Source organism: Centruroides sculpturatus, unplaced genomic scaffold (assembly GCF_000671375.1).
Source record: "Centruroides sculpturatus isolate CEXI.00-Female unplaced genomic scaffold, Cexi_2.0 scaffold930, whole genome shotgun sequence".
NCBI lineage: Eukaryota > Metazoa > Arthropoda > Arachnida > Scorpiones > Buthidae > Centruroides > Centruroides sculpturatus.
In genome coordinates, this window is record NW_019385100.1 from 13,637 (window position 1) to 30,242 (window position 16,606).

At 29.4% G+C, this 16,606-nt stretch overlaps 1 protein-coding gene across 2 annotated transcripts in view; it reads right to left on the bottom strand.

Moving 5' to 3' along the window:
* Positions 1-14,592, bottom strand: part of LOC111634684 — a 21,489-nt gene extending 6,897 nt beyond the window's left edge. Inside the window, exons 1-3 of one of the 2 annotated variants that reach the window (XM_023379515.1) lie at positions 12,878-14,592; positions 12,594-12,691; positions 12,050-12,147 (exon numbers count right to left, since the gene is read on the bottom strand). The gene's annotated coding sequence lies outside the window, so the exon portion shown is untranslated. Of the gene's footprint in view, positions 1-12,049; positions 12,148-12,593; positions 12,760-12,877 lie in introns of those variants that run through there. The other variant, XM_023379516.1, reaches the window with a different exon arrangement.
* Positions 14,593-16,606: the final 2,014 nt, after the last annotated feature.

A 16,606-nucleotide genomic window follows, 5' to 3' on the forward strand; every position in this document is an offset into this window, starting at 1 on the left:
TTAACGGATTATTTGTTAATTGTTGAAAATAGGTATTTGTCCAATATTATTGTGTTTATTTTTATCACATTTAAGCAAATTATGTAGGGAGTGTATATATATATATATATACTCCCTACATAAATACATATATACAGAAAATAATACAGAATATATATATATATATATATATATATTTATTTATTTATATATATACACATGAGGGCTTATCCCATTGGTGAACAGGGTTAAATTACAAAATCTTTAATGAATATTTTTTACAATAAGGTACAGCTCTCTATGACTATATTATACTGAACACTTAAAATTCATTTTGGACTCGATACGTCCCTCTTCAGTTAGCATTCTTAAAATTATACAAATTACAGTAGAGTGTTGTTTATCCGAATCAATTGGGGACTGGGTTGTTCGGAAAATCGATATTTCGGATAACCGATTATGTACGAAAAAATGTATTAACCTATCCCATTTTGAAATTTTTTTCCATTGCATGTCGCTTTGCATTGAATTTTCATCAATGTTAAGCCTAACGAAGACTATTGTATCGTTAACAATTATTTTTTTATTTTGTACAAACAAAATAAATATATTGAAAAATATAAAAACAATAAAAAATTATACTTCAGAAGTTAATTTAGTATAAAAAATGTAAAATATCTGAATAGCCCAAGACATAGCCAAAGATTGCAGCGCCACAGCACTGGCGAAAATTTAAATTTGCCGACTGGAATTCTTTCGGATAATTGACGTTTCGGATAAACGACGCTCTATCGTACAACCATAAATTTATACAAAATATAAAAATAAATTGTAACATTATATAAATTATGAAAGAAAATATACATTAAAGAGCCATATTAAAATTAAAGAGCCATGTTCACAATTGTCATGAGTGATGTGTAACAATTGCAATATTTTCAAGAACATCACTTTCTCTGTTTTTCTTTTCTTAGCCACCAAGAACAAAAGGTACTTTATTTAAATTGGCTGATACAGACTACTCTATAGTGCATATACCTCCCACGACCCAGCAAATTATAAACTGGCAGCTTTCAGGGCACTTATAAAGAGCATACACACACTGCAGCAAGGTACAGACAGAATTAAAGAATTAGATCACATCAAAGAGAATCAACAAAAGAAGAATGGGCAATAACAAAGTTAATGAATGGGGAAGAATTGAAGAATGCACAGTGACATGGCATTCCTAAATGGCATTCCATGGAATACATAGCAACCCTAAGCAATCTTTACAAAGAAATAGGAGCAGCAACAAACAAAAAGATAGTTTTCAAAAGTGTGAGGTTGCCAAATTGGGGATAACCAAATGTCAGGATTTATTGGATGTGGGATGAAGAAAAGTGAGGCAGATAGCTGCAGTGAAAAATAGACCCGTTTATTTATGCTAAATCTTACAATCTATAGTGCGTCTCATCAATTGTTAGAGCTAGACTGTAGAGTTGATGGCCTCGGGGCAGTCAGTCGAGATGCTTCTATGGGTGTCAAGAAGTCCGGTGATGAAGTATTGAAAACCAGAAAAGTCCAAGGCAAGATGGTGACATTAGGGACAAAGAGTACAAATGTACAACAATGAAGACCAGGCAGATAACTCAAAACAGGAGGCAGAGGTAAATCTCATCAGATACCTTTATAACAGGGGGAGGCAGAGGAACCACCTTTTTCCTTGAGATCCAGGCTTTTAAAGAATTCCTTCTTCAGATCTGTAGCTTTCCAATTGGTTGGTTTCTTGTATCCAGATAGATAACAACCATCTTGGGCTACGAAGGGTCAAATATATCAGACATGTTTTTTTTGTTGTTAAAATTCTTATTATTATTACAGCAAAACTTTGATTTAACAGACTAATTTGGATGCAGGGTGTATGTTAAAGATGAAAATCTGTTATATAATAAAGTAGGTTTTCCAAATGCATGTGTTTTGACAAATCCAAAATTGACAAATTAGTTAGTATATCTGTTTTTACTTATGCAGATACAATTTGTGTAATTAAAATTATGTATGTATGAGAAGTTTAATGTCACAGAAAAATTTTGTTATGTATTATTGCTTATGTACGGTACTTACTCATTGTATTCTGAGATTGTAATAAACAAATATACAATGTAAATTGAAATACTAAATAAAAATTTTTTGGAAAATACACTTTATGAGCACTGACTCTTGAATTTGAAAAAATAAATAAATAAGCTGTTAATTTAATTAAATATAAAAAGCATTTTAAAATTAACAGGGTGTTCATTTTCACATATGACACAGACTGGAAATTTTGTCCATTAAATCAAGGTTTTACTGTATCAATTTCTAAAATCCCAAATGAGTGTTATCAAGAGACATAGTACAGTCCCTTTCAATGAATACTTCTGCAGAATTGCAATCTGCATTTCAGGACAAGTGAGTTCAAAGATGATTTTAATAATGAAATAATAATATAAATTCATAAGTTTATATTATTATATTATATAATATAAATCATCACAATGTGTACCACTGAGCAGAGCATGCTCCAGGATGCACACAATATATGACACCAAATGCATTTATCCTAAATGTCAGATATGGAATGTGGGATGTGCAGTTTCTTGATCTTGTATTCATTGACAGAGAATCTGAACTGAATAATTCAATTGTATAATCTATTGCTTTTAGCCCTTAATTTTGTTTTATTTCAAGTCTATATCAATTAGAAATAAATACATACATACATGAGGGCTTATCACACCTATGAACGGGGTTACATTAAAAAATCTTTAATGATTATTTTTTACAATAAAGTACGAAAAATACGGCTTTCTGACCATATTATATTGAACATTTAAAATGCATTTCGAACTCAATACGCCCCTCTTCAATTAGTGTTCTTAAAATTACACAAATCACAACCATAAATTTATACAATATNCTTTCTTCAGATCTGTAGCTTTCCAATTGGTTGGTTTCTTGTATCCAGATAGATAACAACCATCTTGGGCTACGAAGGGTCAAATTTGACACCATGTTTTATTTGATCAAGGGAAATTAATTGCACTTTGAAATTCCTGCTCATATTTAACTATTGTTTCAAATTCTTGTAAGTCTGACACACAATCTCCATGCTATATCTCCTTTTAAGGTTATTTAAAAACATTTTTTTTCTTGACTAATACAGTTGGTGATCAGTTAACGAACAAATCAGTAACGAACACTTTCGTGAAAGATTTTTATGTTCGGACAACAAATACCTCACAGAACAAACACAAGAAGAAGTGACGTAAAATAATGAATACTGATTTGTCTTCAGGCAACAATTCAAAACTTTTTGTAGCATGGAAGACATCAACATCGATGCTCAACCAGGTATATACTGATCAGATAGTATTTCTCTGAACTTTGAAACTCTCCCTTGTAATTCCAGCCTTTTATTTTTCTGACAAAAACAATTCTTTTATAGTATTTGCGAGACTGTCGGGTGGGCACTCATTAAGTTTTGCATTGGTATTTATTTTCAAGAGGTGAGAGTATAATATCAAAGGTAGAGATTGGGCAGATGTTTGATGTTGCTAAGCAGTATGGCTTGAACAGATCTACAGTAGGCCACAGGTCAATCTTATCTACGAAAGATACTGTATAATCAAGAAGACTCAAGCAAATTAAAGAATGACAAAAATCACATCTGAGAAATAAAGAACATTGAAGAGCTCATAATGGAACCCGAAACTGATCTGACGTCAGAAGAATGCCAAGAACTCTTGAATGAAGAACACCGAGAAACTCGGCAAGATATGTTTTCTTCTGAAAAAAGAGGATTAATGCCAATATCTGCTATTAAACATCTTTTAAAAAAGTGAGAGGATGTCGGAACAACGGTCTTAGAATCGCATCCAAAACAGAGTGAGGTTAATATGCTTGCAGATCTCTACAATTACAATGCTATTAATTACTTCTGAAAAATCTTGAAGGAGAGAGAAAAGCAATCAACATTAGAGAGATTCTTTAACCCCCAAAAATGAAAAAAAACATGACTAATAAAAATGCAAGACTGTGTATATATGTATTTTTATTATTACATATAAATAAACAAAAGTATATATATTTTTTATTTTTGGTGGTCTCCAGAACGAATTAATCAAATTCCCATAAAAACCTATGGTAAATCAATAATCGGTTAACGAACAAAGTCTTGGAATGGATTATGTTTGTTAACCAATCACTCACTGTAATTTTATTCTTTCCCGATTTTATTTAGTTTTTCTTCCAGTTTTTATGAGCATTAGAATCAAAGCCCAATCCTTTGATTTGTCAGCTTTATTAAATTTTTAACACATGAGCTCAAGTATCACTTGGGCCTCACAAAAGGAAGATAGAGATCAGAGCCTTATTCCTGGAATTTATAGAATACCAGTACAAGACGAAAGGCTGCAAAAAGAACTTTACTACATTGGAGCTATAAGGAGGGTATTAAAGTTTGTTAAGTAGAGGTGTCCACTATTCAGGAGTGTCTGTTAATGGAGGTTACACTGTATATTCTTTTGAAAGTTTTATATTGTCAGACATACTTGGCATGTATACCCACATTGAATGTTCTAGAACATTGTTTTTCCCCAGTTATTTGTAGAAAAAAATGAAATGTCTAAATTTCATCTCTTTACAATCTGCTAATTTCTTTCAAGAATAAAGAAATCTACAATTTAGCTTAAAATCCTTGAATGTTGTTACAGTGGTGCCTTGTACTTTGAATTTAATTCATTCCAGGTAGCTGTTTGAACTCTGAATCATTCGAAGTCCAAAGCAATTTTTCTGTTTAGAAATAATGGAAAATGAATTAACCTATTCCCAGACTATAAATAATACCCATTTTAATAAACTTAAAATATCAAATACACATAATTAAAGGTAATGATAAATTAAAGCACAAAATCAATAAATAAAATATATACCATATTTACTCGCATATAAGATGAGGATTTTATTAATTTATCATAGCTTCAAATTCCTAGGTCATCCTATAAGCACCAGTAAAAGATTCCTTACATTTTTGCAAATAATTTTTGTGAACTGTGTATTCTCATTTTTTACCAGATGCTTACCCTCATGTATTTAAAAACAATTATTTTATCTGGATTGTTTGAATCATTCTTGTATATTGTCAAAAGTAAAGTTGAATAGCAATAGGAAAAGCAAAGCTTTTGAATTGAATTCCAGATTGAAATTCCAAAATCACACAGGAACATGATATAAGTTTTAATTCATTCCCACGTGAAAACAGATGATTATTCAGAAAATCTCATAAGTGTAATCGACAGAGAGTGGATACGACTGTTAAGAATTGGCATTAAGAGGTTTCCAATTGTCCAGCTTTACATTAACAAATTATGTTGTCGATTTTACAAGATTTTTTCCTTAAAGTTTAAAATTCCAGTAATTTTTGCAGGACAATGTGTGCATTTATGTTCATTTGATATTTTACTTGTGATTGTGAACAAAATAAAATTAGGATTGTATTAATAAATCTAATTTTCTTTATTTTGATCTTTAAAGTCACACCACGTCCTATAGGCAAGGTCATCTTATATGCGAGTAAATACATTAAATACTGCACAATAAAATGAAAATTGCATTTACAGATTGCACACTGCCAACTTTGGTATCTTAAACATGGCTACCAGATCCATCACACATGTACCACTTTCATGTTTTGCAATAAATTCCTTTTTTATCTCAGCTGTCCACATTCCAACCTTCCTCTTAGATTGTTGCTTCTACACATTTCTTGGATGCCATGATTAATAAGTAAAGGTTATATTATTAAGAAAGCTTTTGTGCATTTTTAACAGATGTTGTTACTCAATATAGATGTGTGAATTAATTATAACAGTTATAAAATTTAACATATTATTGCTAATTTGAGATTGTATTCTTTGTTCAGAAGCTTATTTTACATTTCAAATGCATTTTTCATTGTATATGCAGTTCAAACATTGAAGCATCATTTGAACTCCAAAGCAAATTTTTGTATAATTTAAGATTCAAACTTCAGATGTTCATAGTAATATCTTGGTTTTCGTTGATAATCCATCTGAAAACAATCAGCAAAATCCAAAACTGATGAAAACCGAGGCAATTATTTCCATATAAATCAATGTAAATCCAATTAATTCATTCCAGACACTCCAAAATACATACTAAAAACACATTTTATAGAAAATAAAATATAGTGTTTAATACTAAAAACAACAAAAAATTAATATAAAATGAATATAAAATACTAATGTAAAGAATAAATGAACATTTAACATGGCATTTAACATAGCATTCAAAGGGCTGCTAGCTCTGAAAACTTTCTTTGGTCCCATGATGGAGGTAAAAGGAAAGGAAAGCAATGAAATTGGCTAGACCAGGCATGGCCATCATACGGCCCTTGGGCCGGATCTGACCTGTCTAATGAATTTATGTGGCCCATGATTAATCTTTCAATATTAGCTTCTCAAGTCCGAAAAGCTCAATGAAAAATTCTGATGCCCTAAAAAAGAAAAAAGTCAAGAACTCACTGTGCGTTTAGAGTTAACCCTCCATTACAGATCTCTTAAGTACAGTATAGAATGTTGATAATGCATGATAATGTGAAAAATGTATCCATAATCTCTATGTACAATTCAGTCTCTACGGGGTGACACCACAATGAGATCTCGCACCACCTTAAAATCTTCCTAGGGCAGCCTCTGGTTTTGGCCTGTGAAAAAAGTTTTCTTTCTAATTCGGCCCGGGGCAAAAACTGTTGGCCACCCCTGGGCTAGATGCATGGTGTAATGCTCACAAAGCAGCAATGAAACGAGAAACAACACAATAAAAAACAATGCTACACTGAATAGGAAAACATGTGGATTGCCCTTTGTTTTTGCAAAATTAACAGCAAGGTCACATGGGCACACTGATGAAATCTGAGGCAACCGATGAAAACTGAGACAAATTTTTTGCACAAAAAATAGACGAAAACCAAAACTGACGATAACTGAAGTCAACGAAAACTGAGGTACTGTACTGTACATGGTACCACTGTACTGTCCATCAAAGTATCTCTAGAAAGAAATCTTATCATTTCATTTTTTATTTTATCTAGACTAGAAGTCTTTTTGTTTTGCAAATGACTCAACACAAACTCTAGCTTTTTAAGAGGAATTGGAAAATTTTCATGTTATTTACTAAATTCTATTAGTTCTATTAAAGCAAACAGTTTAATTATAAATAATCATAAATTTCTAACAATATTTATTGTTTTGTCATTTTTTTTTATAAGTGAATCTTTTCACTTCACATCTTGTGAAGTGAAAAGATTTAAAGATTAATTAATAATTCTCAAATTATTTTTAAATTAAGTTTACTTAAGTTTTCTGACGTCAATAATAATAGAAACAAACTCAAGATGTGTTTATTGCTTGATTAAATAAATATTTTTTATAGAATTCTGAGAAAAATTAAGCATCAATTGAGCAATTAATCATAGTTATCTAATCAATATTTGTAATTATTTAAGATTTTTGAGAATTTGAATTATCAATGTAGTATCAATTAAACAAATGGATGTTTTACAGAGAAATGATTGTTTATATTATTTAAAAATGCTTTATTAGATTAGATTACTCTATATTTTTAAGTTTTCAATGCTAAGTTGCATAATTAAAACAATAATTTGTAATCATATATATGCTTAAAAATTATTTTGTGAATAAAAAAAGTAATTTTACTAAAAATATTTATAGAGCTTCTTCAATTTCATTAATTTCATTCAATTCATTAATAATAATGAATTATATGCATTAAAACGGAAAAATTATCAAACTATATATAGTTGTTTTATATAGTTCAATAAAGACTTCCAAATTTTTGAAAAGTACATGACAGCAAAATAAAAGAATACTTACATGAAACTAACAATAAAATATTCAAAATTACATTTTTTATGATCTCAAGTTTTCAAAACTTTAATACAAGAAAATTTTTATTAGAAAATGAATATCACTATTATACAAAATCCTTGTCACATTTACATACAGTGCCCTCTAGTGATACTTTCACAGAATTTAATGGGCATCAATATTGTTTATAGTTTAATTTCTTATTGGTATCTCTCTTATTTGATAAGTATAGAAAAACTACTGATGAGTTGTTGCATCTATGGATGAATAAATGAAAACTTTATCTCAGAATTAAACTATGAACTTATATAACATTAATATTCTGTAAACTTGTTAGAAAGAATAAGTAGTTTGATAAGTTTCACATAACCAATGATGCAAAAATTCAAAATATTTAATAAGTCCTTTTTCTTGTTACATTCATGCTTTACAAGAGCATTTAAAAAAGAACAAAAGAATTTGATTACATAGAACAGATATTAAATTTAAAAATATATTGGATTCACATTTATATATTTATATATATTTAATAATTAGTTTATAAAGTTTTAATTAGTATTAAATATTTGATTTTTTCTCTATGTATTTTTATAATTCCAAGCATCTGAAATTTGGACTGATGGTAAACTACATGCTGTATTACATCTAATTAAAACATTTTCTGCTAAGAATAAAGTAACTGAATTGAAAAGTGTAGGTATTAATTTTCACATTGTTCTAATCAACTTAAAAACCTTCAGAAACTGTTGATCTTGCTAAGACAGTACTTCACTTCTGTACTCTTATACCCCTTTTATGCTTACTGACACATTTACCAGAGATATAGCAGTGGCTCTAATGTAAAATGTGGTGTCATAACTTTGCTGATAGATATGCTATGTATATACCAGATTTTTCCATTATTGCCCATGGATCCTTATCATTAGAAAGATGCCTTCAAAATGCTGAAGATGGAGAAACAGGTAATTTTAGCTAAACAATACATGAAATAGCCCATAAATAGAGATGCAGGCACAAACCTATCTTCTGAATGCAAAGAGAGGAGCTCGTAAGGAGTCAAGTCTGAACATTATATTCATTTTCAAGATTTTATTTAGTTATCATTATCATTTATTTTGTTTAAAGGACAAAAACTTTACACATTCCCTACACAAAATTCAAAAGTAAAACCCTTAATGTCAACATGAGTGACACACTTGTGAAGCCAATGTATGTCACCAATCTCAATGACATCTTAGATTAAGTGATCTCCAATTGGAGTTAGGAAATTCTCCCTTGTTACTGACTTTAGAAAAATCAGAAAATCTTTTTGAAAAGATTGGAATAACTATTATGAAAAAAAAAGAAATTATATTGTTAGTATGTACGTATGTAAATGAGAGAAAATGGTATGTTCAATTGTGACATCATACCCAAGACATAAAAACCCTAGTGAATCTGAAGACAGAGATGAAGCTCTTGAGAGCAAGCAAGGTGAGAAATGAGTTCTATCGATGAAATGATTTCTGAAAATTTTGGTGTAATAGTTAGACAGTTTAGATCATAAGAATCTTTCTTTTTTTTGTAAGTAATCTGGTACTGAATTATCTTGTTGATTCTTGTGAAGAATTAATTGTAAGTTAGATTAAGTTCCCCAATTATTGGGATAGTTTTGTGAAAATTAGTTTTAGTTTTGTCTTTGATTTGGACTAATTATAACTTTGGTTTTTATAACTTTTGTGTGGTTTATCATCACTAATGTATTTTTGTGTTTTTTTTTTTTAATACCTCTGTACGTAGTTCATTCATAACATTTTCAATAAATTCTTGTTTCTGTTGATACGTAGTGATTTATTTTTAGACTTCTGTTGCACTAAACATTGTTTTGACTAATCCATTTGAGTTATTTCTGCCCATTTCTGAAGTCCAGGCCTGATCCTCATCTTTTATTGTTTTTTGTTAGCTTTAGTTCCAGGCTGATAAATGGTGAATTAAAACTTAGTTTGTGAGAATAAGGAGTTTCTAACTTTGTCATCTAAATAATGAACTTTGAACCAGTAAAGTCACTATTAATAAATGAAGACAGAGGGTATGAGCATTTCCCTTTCAGAATCGATTCAAAAACACGATGCTACCAATATCTGGGATATTGATCTAGCTATTACTGATGAAGAAACTATAGTAGAGTCCCACAAACTTGACTGAATGTTGAATGAGATGATGATGAGTTACCTAAAATGATGAGTTTTAAGTATAGCAACAGTGCTAGTCTAAACAGCAAAATTTTCATAAAGGTATTTATGTGCAAATCCATATATATATTAACTAGCTGTTACCCATGACTTTTCATGCATGGATTTTGCAAGCAAACCCCATTTATATTCAGTATTTCAACAATCATAGTAATTGCTAAGAATGATGAGAATTGCTGAGAATCAAATGAACTATTTTCAATTTGATCAATTTTCTGGAACATTTACAATCGTTCTATAATCAAACCAATATGCAATAACAAATTCGAATTTAAAACAGTTTAAACATTTGGTTAAAAAATCAAAATACATAAAAATATTTATAACAATGTCTGAAATGTTATCAATTTAATACACTGAAGTACTCAATGAAAACTAAATGTAGTTGAAAACAAAAAAATCACATTTAAAATAGTACAGTAGAAGCCATTCTTCAGGTTAAGCCTTAAACCTCTCCCTATCCCCCGTGGGGAAATTTCCAAAAATCCCTTCTTAGTGTGCATTTTCATGAAGTACCCTAACTATGTACAAAATTTCACCTCTTTAGGTTCAGCAGTTTGCTCTGGGCAATGATGAATCAATCAGTCAATCACTCATTCAGTCAGTCAGTCAGTCCAAGTAATTTTATATATTTAGATTATATACCAATACTATTTCTATTTTCAGTTAAATTTTGATTAAAAAACTATTGACTATTTGGTGATTACTTTCAAGTCAGTGACATTTGCATGGTGGTGTTTTGCAGTGAAACCTTAGATAAAAGGTTATATTCTTTATTAAGACATGGAACTGATGCTATGAAAAGGTGCAGCCAGTGAATAATGATAACTTATTTGATTCTAATGTTATGTTATAGAGATAAAAACTAGATGACATGTATTTCTTTTTTTTTTTTTTGGATGACATGACAAGTTTTATGAAATGCTGAGTTATCAAGAGTCATGTTTCTAGGACTCCACTGTACTATCAATGACAACGTGATCACATCAGTTGATAAGTCTTATGTGGAAATTGTAGAAAGGTATTAAGAGTTCACAAATGAACAGTGATCAAGTTGATGATGATGAAGCAAATGAAATTAAGATGGTCAAACCTGGAAATTCTGCAAGTAATCTTATTGTTATATATGTGGTTTCCTTCAAGTACATTCTCATAGGGAAACTATATTATAAAGTTTGTGTTAATAATGCTTGGAAAGATCTTACTATAAAAATCTATAAAGATTTGTTAAGTATAGCAAATCAAATGTATTATACTTACATGAAAATATATCTATAATATATCTATATAAGGTTATAATATGTAAAATTAACTGTATCAATAAGAATGATACAGTTAATTCTACATATGATAAAACATGATTCAGCCACATTATCATTAAAAAGTTGAAGAAAACACAGTAAATTTTGTTGTTTAAAATTTAATGTATCAAAATTATCATTGCAAGTATTTATTATATATTTACTTCTATTAATTTTATCATAAAAAAAACTATGCTTCTTACAAAAAATACTATTTTATGTATTTTATGTGCAAGTTTATTTTTATTTTTTACCATAAATACATATATTTTTAAATTTCTGATGTTACATTTTAATGTAAATTGATATTCCAATTAAAAGTATCTGAACAAAAAATTACTTAGGAATTGTAAATTATTAAAATTCCAAATTAATAACTAATCTTCAAAAGACGTTATGATGTAAATTTCGACTCATTTAAAATGGAAAATTATTACATTACAATTACATCAAAATTCTTAAACCTAAAATTTAGTAATCTAAAAAATACAATATATTACTTTATAATAAAACTTTATACAAATATTCAAAGTTTTAAAAATGGAATTTATTTAACTTGTGTGTAAAATATTTTCATGCTTTTATTTAAGATACATTGAATACTTACTTTTTAGTTTCTCTTTGCTTCTTTTTTACCTTACAATATCTTTTCTTGTTTTCTTATCATTCTGCAATGACTAATTTTTACTTCCACTCATGTCAAGCCTATTAATAAATTGTACGATTAATTTAAAAATTTATCAATTTTAATCAGTTTTATTTTTCTTTTAGTTCAGTTATCATTTCATAATGATTGATAACTGAACTACAATAAAAATATTGAAAACTAGTAATTATTAAAACTTTTGTAATTCAATTGTAAAAATATAAATTGATTTAAAAAAATCAATAAAACTTGTATACATGTGTAAATATGTTGACTGTACTCACACACACAACTAACATTTCAACATAGAATCAACAATATATTAACCAATAATAACTTCACAGAATTCACCAAAAACTACTATGATGGTATTATCATCTATTCATCTATATTTGAAGAACACTTGAAAAATTTTAGATTAATATCAAGTATTTTTTATTAAAGAAAATGTCAAATTAAAATTAAGTAAATGAAAACATGCAAAAAAAGAAATCAAATTCTTTACCTGATTATTAAAAATTATTAAGCCCTCAAAGGACAGCACCATTGCTTTACAAAAGCCAAAATGCAAAAATCACTTCAGATGAACATTGAATACATTCTCTTAAAGAAATTCAGGATTATTTAAGCAAAGTTCCAATTTTAAGAATATATAATCCTAATGAAGAATGCTTTGTATTTATTCTATTCATTCTATCTCTAACTGCATTACTATTTAACAAAAATTCACTATACCTTTAAAATGCAGTCATTTTAAAGGTATAGTGAATTTTTGCTTTGTATTTATACCAGTAAAGCAGGAACTGGAGAAATCTTGAAAACAAAGGGTGAAATGTTCTGCATCTAGTAACCTATTTTTATAAAAAGTTACAAAAATACCAATAAAATTATACAGTCACAAAACTGGAATGAATAGGTTTAAGTGTTTACTGAAATTGAATTTATATCAATTTGAAATTCAATATATATCAGGCAGAAATAATAAATAAGCCAACTATGAATTAGAAAAAATCAACCTCAACTAGGACATCATGCAATTTTGTCTTATTGTAACAGAATTGAGGCAGAACTGGAAGAAAGAAGTAATCTCTGCACCTGTTAGGAAAAAAGAGACAACCCTTGTACCTGACAGACATGGACAAGCAAACTTTGCACTTGCTGCCACAAAAGAGACTATCCTTTTATCTGCAAATCAGGAGACACAATTCTTGCACTGGTTGGGTATAGATAGATGATCCTTGCACTTGCCAACATGGAGAGATGATCCAAGAAGAAAACAATAGACACTAATTGCTTTATTCTTGTGTTTTGTTTGTTTTTTGCACCTATTTTTTATTAGGTGCATGCAATGCTGTTTTTATTTTTGACTCCTATGCCTAAATTCCATTAGACAGACTAGTTGCATCAGAGAGCACAGACATTATCACTTTATATCTCCGTATATCAAAAATAAAGTGGACTCCTATTTTTTACATTTAAATGGATCTTCATTACATTTTTGGATTCCTGATTGCAATTAATGGAAAATGGCAAAGACTTTTTTATCAAAATCAGCCCATTAAATTTTGAGAATGAACTCAAATCTATAAGCCCATGGTTGCTAGCACACCTATGGGCTTATAGATTTGAGCAATGTCACTTTGTCACGCATACTTATGCTGACCTTATATCTTGAAAAGAAAGTTATGGACCTCCATTTTTTATTACATTTTTGGATTCCTCACTGCAATTAACAGAAAATGGCAAAGTTTAATCAATATCAATCAAACAGATTTTGAGTACAAAGATAATTCTGTAAGCCACATAGAAGAGGCTTTGCTAAAACTCCACCTCTAATATGTAAATCTTCTCTAAACCTCAAAAATAGAATGAGAACAAAAATTATTTAGAGAATCAAAATCTAATACTACCAAAATGTGAAATTATTGATAACTTCATTTTTAAAGTGTAAGAATGAGATTAAAAAATTTTTCATACTTGAAAATTTGAGAAACAATCTAATACAGGAGAGAGAAGAATTTTGGACATAAAGGGAGCCAAAAATTTTCTAACCTAGCATAAAAAATTAGAGCTAATAATATATGTAAAATCCAGATATGAAACAGTATACATTTTACATATTATATATTTTATTCCTTTAAATATTGAACACTGGTGGGTATTTTCTTATTGGTTTATGTTAAATTTTTAACAGTTTGTATTGTATTTTTGTTCCTTTAAATAAGAAACATAGATTATAAGTTTGATCCATTATTTTATTCAAATTCTATATGTTTCTAGCTGAGGAAGGCCTATGAACAGGTTTAAAATGTCTTTAATATATTAAACTCATTGCTGGATATCAATAAGGTGTGTTATTGTATTTTTATAAGAGATATTCAAAACTTATTTCTTTTGATATATGTTACAATTTTATATTAAGCCAACAAAATCAAAACCATTTACGACAATTCTCACAACTTGGATCTGCAAAAAAACCTTTCCAAATAGTAGCCATTAACATCATTGGAGGGTTTTAGAGTACAATCTTTACAAAAAAAAAAAAAAAATCCAGCAATGAGCTGCATAAGTTTCCTAGCAACAATATTTAAAATTTCATGTAGTGCCATCTGTTATGATATTTTAACAAAACCTTTTATATAATTAATTATTATAAAATGGCAAAAAGCTTAATTTTGAGGATAGAGATTTATTTTATAAAAAATTGAGTTTTATAAAAAACAAAACTGTCAGATGCTAACAATGAGTAAAATCTTTAAGTCCAACCATATCTGAGATATGACACACAACCCCCTTTATCTCTCCACCCCTCAATCTTTAATTACCATAATTTAATAGCATCAATCCCTCTAATACAAAAACTCCCTGGAAAATTTCAGAAATTTTTGGAGGATATAAAGGAAAAGGGAAAATATTGGGATGGCAGAGAAATTATGGATTTGGAGGAGTGTGGTGTGACTCAGTAGTAGGGATCATCAGGGATGGGGAGATGTTACTAGCTGCTTGGTGGTCAAGGAAGGGGAAAAGCAAAAATAAGTTAAAGTTCTGAATGAAAGAAAACATCTGGGTGAGGACACTATGGAATCCATCTGGTCAAGGAAGGGGAAAAGCAAAAATAAGTTAAAAGTTCTGAATGAAAGAAAACATCTGGGTGAGGACACTATGGAATCCATCTGCTTAAGTTCTTGTTTTAAAAAGAAAAAAACATTCCAAAGACAGAACAAAGAATTGGAAGGTGTAGAAAATGTAGCAATCCTCAAACACATGTTCAAAAATTAGGAATTGCTGTAAAAGTAAAGTCCATGAAGATGAACTAGATGGGCTCAAAAGTACATGAGAGTTAAAAATCAGTGTTTTTCAGATTGGTCTCCAGAAAAGCCATTAAAGTATCTTTTTATTATAATAAAATTATTATCAGTAAAGTAATCTTGTTTGTAATGTAAAATCATTGAAACTAAACGGACCAAAAAAACATGATTTTGAATTATCCAATCTTTTTTTTTGAATTGAATGTTGTTTTGTATCATTGTAAGTGTACAATGATATTATACACTCAATAAATGATTATATAAATGTTTCTAGCCAGGTGGCCAAGGCAGTTATGGCATCAGCCGACCACTTCTGAGAATCTGGGATCTGATTTAACACTAGGAATGTACCATGGGTAGTCAGTCTGTCACAGACAAGTCATCTGTCCCTCACCACCTCTATGCCCCTTTGGGGCCTGGCCAAACTCACAACAAGCCCAATAAAAAATGCCCTCTTAGTGCTCACAGGATGGTTATAAATATGTTTTTAAGCTTTCATATACACTAGTAAAAAAACTTTCACTGTAAGGCAATGTTTGCTTTACATGAAGTAGTAGTAGTTTGGAACCTAATTGCTACATTATCTAGTTTTATCACAGTTTATCATCCGATTATCAATATACATTACCTATATTGATAATCTGATGATAAAACTGTTGAGTACTTGTAATGAGAAATTTAATATTTTTATTTGTTTAAATTGAAAAAAATAAAAAGAAATTACAAAAGTAATTAAATGGTTAAAAATATAAAAATCATGAATAAATATAAAATTAACAAATTATAAAATTTTTCCAGAGTATTTACAAAAAAATTCTTATAAATCTTATAATATAATCGAAATGGGTTGATAATAATAATAAGTGCAGAGCCCAAACGGTAAGGAGTTGAAATTTGGTACACAGTTAGGGTACGCCACGAGAATGCACACTATGAAGGAATTTTTGGAAATTCCCCCCCCCCGCAGGGGAGAGGGAGAGGGTTAAGGACTACCCTGAAGAACTCGGCTTCTAACTGTACTAGTTTAGATGCGATCTTTTGCCTTTTCGTGGAAAATCAAACATACTTTTAGACCCATCTAAAAATTCTCTAATTAGTCTCGAAAGAGGGTGGACCTAATTCTCACACTCGGCGAAAATAGTAAGATCGGCTATAATCTAATAACCTTAATCTTTGGTATCATTACTTTTTGCCTGAGCAACACTGGGCT